Source organism: Brachyistius frenatus, unplaced genomic scaffold (genome assembly GCF_029030835.1).
Source record: "Brachyistius frenatus isolate BFR_SWC_R1_liver_20210118 unplaced genomic scaffold, ASM2903083v1 Contig_19, whole genome shotgun sequence".
Classification (NCBI taxonomy): Eukaryota; Metazoa; Chordata; class Actinopteri; family Embiotocidae; genus Brachyistius; species Brachyistius frenatus.
The window spans coordinates 4,813,186-4,820,668 of NW_027210618.1; the positions used below are offsets into that span (position 1 = coordinate 4,813,186).

The 7,483-nt window shown below is 41.1% G+C and overlaps 1 protein-coding gene across 1 annotated transcript in view; it reads left to right on the top strand.

The window, feature by feature from the left end:
- map1ab (microtubule-associated protein 1Ab) overlaps window positions 1-7,483 on the top strand; it is a 229,689-nt gene that overhangs the window by 163,980 nt on the left and 58,226 nt on the right. The window lies entirely within an intron of this gene.

Here is a 7,483-nt window from a genome sequence, read left to right on the forward strand (position 1 = left end):
TTTTGCAAACTGTATTCAAAACTTGATAAACTAATCAAATGCAAGGTATTCTTGAAAGATTATTCATATGGTTTCCTGTTACCCTCAAACCTTAGGTTTGATTTAAATAAGTATTTGATGCCCAATATAGGTCACATTTTTCACAATTTCACATCAAAAGCAAAGGCTAAGAAAAAAAAAAGAATATTAATATAAGTTTGTGTTGTAGAACTTTATTGTTTCCTACTACTGCTCCTATTAATCCTCTCATGGCTCCAGACATTTAACTGAAGTGTCATGAGGATTAGTGTTTAAAAACTGGGCTCCAGGTTGAGAACCACTGGATTAAACTAGCCGTTACTATACCTACTGTAACTACTAGTGAAATGCTGGCTATCAGTTAAATGGGCCACTTTACTGTAGAACAAGTTCTTTTACTTTTGATACTTTACATTTTACTGACAATACTTTTACTTAATAAGGCCTTTTAAATACAGGAATGTTGATACAAGGCAGGATGGGTCATTGCTTCCTTACCCCATTCTGTTGCCACCTGATTGTCTGTTTAGACATTTATAAAGGTGTACCTGATGAGTGTAAGTGTCTATTCTATTCACACACACACTTAAACAACTACTGACATGAAAACTAATGATAAATATCAAAAGGTGATCTGCTAATTAAAGCATATTATAAGGGATTTCATCCTTCTCCAGTATTATATACAACAAACACACTGTTAAGAGGACAATATGCCACATCACCACATCTTGCATACAGATGGACCCTGCTTTTTCCATCATTTTTTTTTAAACGTAATTCATGGGGGTCAGGTCAACCCAATTGACCCTTATCTTGACCTCATCTCCTTCCACTAAAAACCTGGTCAAACCAAACTGTCGTTCATTTCTAACCCCCATTTTAAAATTCAAAACATCATAAAAGATAACGACTGTGTCTGTGCAGAACATTATTGCAGAGCTCGAGTATAGTTTGAACATTGTGTAGATTCATGGAAGCATTCACTTACACAAACAATAATAGTCAATTGTACAAGCTTTAAGTTGATTTAAAAGCAGATGAGAATCCTTATTAACTGTTAACAATGCAGGTGTGTTTTACTGCCTTTTCTCTGGCTGATGTAAGAAAGCTTGACCTGATCCTGAAGTTTTCGTCAAATAACATTCACATTTGTCATTGTAAGGTCTGACTAAAAATGTCATTTAAATCCTTAAAATGTGAAATGTTCATGGGATGGAGAAAAGAACATTTGATTAATTAAAAATAATAACTCGGATTTATGGCAGGTTATTTGCAAAACCCCATCAAGTGTTAAATGTACAAATTGTACAGTCTATTTTCAAAGAACACCAGACTCCTGGTATGTGGATGCTACCAGAGCACATGTTTTGCCATGGCTTCAAGTAACACAGCAAATATTGCCACATGAACTCATATTTCAGTCATTAGCTGAAATAATAGCAGACTTGGTGGAAAACAAGAGCAATTCCAGTTCTCCACTGGGGCCTGCGAGAATGTGCTGCCGCTATGCTGCCGCCTGAATATCTGAGTGCAGGCTGGTTATCTCAGTGCAGATGGAAGCTGCCCTTCTGACTCTGGCACACACTGTATAAAGAACCCTGAAGCTGTTGTAGAAATGGTTGTCTGACACGACAATGCCATCCTCCAGAGGAGCTAAAGCACTCAACAAAGAGTCTCTGCACGCAACGCTTTCCTCTGTGGTCAGCCCTCTGCAGCCACTCGTGTTTTTCTAGTGACTTGACTGACACCCAGTTGGCATAACAGAAACCCAACCCCACCACTATTTCAGCAGAGTGGGGGTGTGGTGGTGCATTTGGGCATGTTGAGGAAAAAGCTGGCCCCAGTCTCTGGAAGACAACCAGGATGTTCAGGGTCCCATTGTAAATCCCACTTGTGGTCAGAAATCACGACCGGTTAGTGTAAAATCATACAATTTGCTTATTTACCGCATTCCCATATTTCTTCCATCACATCGTCCCCTTTTGAAACACGTCGCTTCATAGTAAATGGTCATTTCAGACTAATAATACAACCATAATCACTGGAGGCTGGATTTAAGCACAGCACTAACCGGGTATGACACTAAAGCGTGTAATACACCCGTCAGTCCACTAGAGGACACCACGCCAGTGTCACGTTTTGACTCACCGAGGCGTGAAAAGTGAGCTGCTTGTAGGTTAATGCACCAACAACCGAATGCTTAGGTTAAGAAAAACATCACAGTTTGGGTTCAAATACGTTATTTTACACAAGTTCTATTTCATAAGTTATTTAACGTACTGTGGCAAACCGGGGGGGGAAAGCCGAGCAGACACAGCACAGGAGGCGGAGACCCAAGCTCAGATTGGGGGAGGTGATAGAGGGAATCTACTATCCAGTGCAGGTGCTGCAGCCTCTAGGCGTGGCAGTGGTCACACCTGCAGACCATCAGCTAATTGGAGTGAGTGAGTATATGTTCACAGAGCTGAGCAGCGGAGAAAGAGACAGACTGGGCAGACGGACTGAACGGAAGAAGACTCCAAGGATCCCTGCACCTGGGAGAGGTGATACAGCGGACTCACCGCCCTCCTCGGCTCTGCCCTAACAGGACGGAGGGATCATCTCTCACACGGTGTAGACCGAAGGCAACGACCCCGACCGGGAGGAATCTTTGGTTAAATTTGGCCTCATCCCCCTTTACCCTGACCTGCTTATTAAAGGACACTTTTTGTTACATGGATAATGTCTCTGAGTCGGCTGTTTTATCCCTGAGTCTTGCCTCTACGCTCCCTGGGTTGCCACATTACGTATGTAATACATAAGAAAAATATTTACCGGACTTAAAACAAATCCACATTGACTTTTGCTATCTCTTAGAAACGCAGACTGGTCTCCTGAATGGAAGTCGTGTTCCGTCAAACCACCCCGACCTCCTCTCCACGCTGAGGTTGTCACTCTTACGAAGGAGAGCGGTTGAAAGCGAGCCATACATGCGTGTACTCTTCACACCTCGGTGAGGCAAATCGTGATACTCGCACGTAATCCTCTAGTGGACTGACAGCTGTATTACACTGTTAAGATGGTGATGTTTAGAAGGAATAATGTTCACACTATTTTAGTTAAGCACATCAACATGCAAACATTTTCTAAAAATGACAAACACATTAAGAAATTATGCAGATATTTGGTTTGGTTCAATACAAAAACTATTGAACAAAGAAAAATGTTGTCCTGGTGATGATGCTGGATGAAAAATTAAGATTTAAATAGCACTGTTGATCTTGAAGAGGCATGCATAAAAAAAAAACGTGGAAATTCATTAAATTGTACTTGAGACGTTTCACTTCACACCATCGAGTAAAGGTCACATGATCACCAGAGTCACTGCCATTGTCTGTCATTGTGCAACATTTCACAGCAATCCAGATTCAAGTACTGAAGGAGCATAAACCTTCCCCAAACCTACATAATACTCTGACTTTCTGATAAAGTCAAAGGCATTTGAACTTCACTTTGTGGTCACCTTACAATCAGTTTAAATTCATGTCACAGTCACGACTAAAAAAACGATAATCATCTAATGGCAGAAATCCCAGATCCAGATCACAACCAACATTTCAGAAGTTGTGGTTTGCCTAAAGCTTAACCGCTCATGCCAGTTAACCCTCAATATCCATCCGGCTGAGTTCTCCCTCTTCCTCCTCCTTCTTGTTTTCTGTTTTCACAAACCAAACCACCACTTTTCCCAGCAAATTCAGGGTTTGGAAATTCTTTGATTTGTCACAAGAAGAGGTTAGAGTCACTCCATTGAGACTTCTCTGGTTAAGGTTTGGGTAAAGGTTTTGCATATTTGCATCTTCACTCATCGTCACTGACACTGAAAATCCTGAATCACCGCTTTATTTTGGCCAGCTCTTAAAGCTGACACCCTCTTCTTTCTCCACCGCCTCCCTGCACGGTCTTCATTACCATCACAAATATGTGCTTTGAAAGTAAACGTTTATGTTGGGTTAAAAAAACAGCTTGCTTCCTTGTCTCGGGTTTCCTTATTTTATTCTGAATTACAATAAGAATGCAGTGGTGGAAGAATCATTCAAAGACTCTAAGTAAGTGTGTCAGCATTATAAGCAAAATTGACTTAAAATATCAAACGTATAAGCAGACAAAAATGCTCCCGGCCAGTGTTATTATATTATATATGATGTTTTTGGATTACTATTACTGCTGTATCGATGTATATGTTGGATTTTACCGCCGTAGTTATTGAAGGCTGAGCTTACTTTAACTACTCGGGTGGTTTCATTTACGGCACGCATCATATTCTGAACAGTAAGATCACCATATGTTTGTAGCGTCGATGAATTTTCCAGCTAAAAGAGGTTTTAAATAGTTTGTTTAGCTTAAGGAGAAGACGAATTTACTCAACACCTATAGGATCATTTAGTATTTCAGTTTATCCCAAAAATGTATATTCAAAATCACCAACTTTGCAGATTTTAACGGGACAGAAAAGGTACAAAGACGTGTAATCTGAAAATTAACTGAAGCTGCCAGACAAATGTAGTGGAGTGAAAAGTACTATTTGAGATGTCGTGGTATGGAAGTATAATGTTGCCATGGTAACCATCTTCGTTTGACATGTTAAGATATTAAGAGCGGCCATTAAACGGATGAGTTTGGCAGGTATAAAAACAAAAAGATCCGACACATTAAACACGAGCAACTCCAGAGGTAGCCAGGAATGTGTGTATCAAATTTAACGGCAATCCATCCATCCAACAGTTCTTAGGACATCTCACATCAAACCTCGTGTTGTGTTCGTGGATCACCAGAGTCATTTATCATCTATGGGCCTTGGTTGCCAGTCCAAAATTTGTGGCACTCCGACCCACAGCCTGAGATATTTTCAGTCCAGACAAACAGCAACTGTCGTCCAGAGAACTGTGGCAAGCAGCTCGTACCGGGCAGCTTCAGTGGCGTTTCAAGGTTAAGATCCAGGCTCATTATAATCTTGGAAAAGAATAAAAGAGTTTGGCTGTCTTCAAGACATTTCTATAAAGTGCATACATGACAAAATGCAGTCTGCCACGGAGACTACAAGTGACCTTGATTTATGCATTTTACGTTCAGCAGTAAAGTGCCATGGTTAAACCTGAATTAAACCTCATATAATTTAGAGAGGCCATGTGATTAGTCTTCAATAAGGCCCTAAAACCTCCTCTCAGTGTCTGTTAGCGACGGTGTCCCCCGCACCTCCCTCCCCCCGTGTGTCTCTAAGCCATTATCTCCCAGTGTGTTTGAAGAGGCCAGACCAGTGCTCTTCCCCCCGCCCCACATGAAAGCGTTTAGCCTGAGGCCCCAAATACCAGCAGGCTCTGTGAACTGCTGGGTGACTGAGGCTTCGGAAGGGGTGTAATTTCTGCGAGGCAGCCACATGCGGGCCCAGAGAAGTGAGCGGAGCTTTTGACCCGCAGCCCAGAGAGAAGTGACATGAAAGAGGAAGGGATGGCCTTGTGTGCTTGTGTGCTTTGATTGAGGATCCGAGGAGCGGATCGTGTCGGCGTGAGCAGTCACACGTTGACATTAGCTGAGACTCCTCACGGAAAGGGACGGTTAGTCACAAAAGGTGTCTGAGTGTGTGTGTGTGTGTGTGCGTGCGTGCGTGCATGTGTGGTTTCAGTGTCACTGTGGTGATTAGAGAGGAAGGCTTCAATAAAAGACCAAGAGGAGACTGAAGTGCAGGGCTCAGAGTGACAGTCTCCAACTTGAGAGTAAATGAGCTGTAATAACAAACAAACACTGCAATTTCTTGTGTTTTTCTAACTCATAAATGTCAATTTTGCACCAACTAACCATGCAAAATGCCAAAATAAGGGGTATAGTTATGAGCATGATTGTGTAAAATCCTCTCATCACCTGTCAACAGCTTCAAACATTTATTTGAGCAGAAATAACACAGGCTTTCCCCCTGGCTCATGCCTGATCTAAAATAGCAGTTGTTTTCCAGGAGAGGATCCTTCCTGTCCAAACCCGATGCAGTGCCTCCACTTTCCTGCCTGCCTTTGGCATGATGCCTCCGTCCGTCCGTCCCCAGCCAGCTCTCATACCAGGAAACCAAACAGACGGACGCGCAGCACAGTGCTCGCACTAAATCACACCGGTTTTCGAAGACAACTCTGCGAAATGTTATTATTTACAAAAAAAATATGTCAGGTTTAGAGGTTTCGGGTTTTATGACCCCGGTAATGGCTTGGTTTGAATAACATTTCCTCACACTCCATGCATGAATAATAAGGAACACAAGTAAATAAGAAACGCCTATGTTTTATAAACTGTATGTTTGTAAGTTAGGAGCGCATTATAATGGGAACTTTCACAACTGTACAGTTTTCATTTCACATTAAAGTCGAGCCAATTTTCCTATTAGGTGATTGTTTTCCTAAATTAGTGTAATTTTGTGTTTTTTTTTTATTCATTTAGGTGTCTGCTTCTTAGAAACCGCTTAAAACAACAACAAAAAAATGACTTATTGCATAACATGCTTCTTATACAAACATATTCCATTTACTATTAAACCTTGTTTCAACAAGGAGTATTACCTGATAGTTTAAATTCATTTTGAATTATGAATTACTTCAATAATATCAATCCAACTATTTTACAGACATGTTTACATTGTAAATATCAGATTCCCAAAGGGTACTTAACGATATAAAGCCTAGAAATATGAAGGATATAATACAAATAAATTGTAAAAGTAATAATGACATTTAAGACCTGCAGCTGGTGGGAATCCAACTCCAAGACATGATAATTTGTGTAATCTATAGGAGTATATAGAAACAAAACAATCATCCCTCCACTGTTTACTTGCCCGCTAAGCTTTCTGGAGCTGTACAGACAAAGGTCAATAGAAGAAAGGATAAAAAAAAAAAGGAGATTTGAAGAGTTGAAAGAGGGAGATAAAAGAGAAAGCTGTCATTAGGACCTCAGTGCCATAATCACCAGCAAGTCCTGAGGAAAACCAGCTGGTTTACTGCAGAGGACTGGAGACCATCAACTGTTGTTTTACACCATGATTACCCAGAATTAACTAAGAGTGACGTAATCTCATGGAGCAGGAGCCATTTTCCTTCAATACATAAATGTTGTGTTGACGGGTTAATTCAGTTTGAGGACAGAAAGGTCCTCCACTGCCTCAAAGACAAGAATGTAACCTTCACAGTGTCACAGTGTAATTGTAATCTAAATATGATTGTGAGCATGATTCATACCTCAGAGGACTTTCACTACTCAAAGTGTGACCTTCACAGGCTGTAATGAGACGAGAGGAGGACGAGCCCTCCTCGGGTGAGGACACCTTTAAAAGCTTGCAGAGTGGTATAAAGACAGACGAGGCCCCCGGGGTGTTGAAATGCTAAACAGGCCAAACGACCCTTGGTGCTTTTTCAGTCTTTTGATCTGCCACCTTTTTAAATGGAAA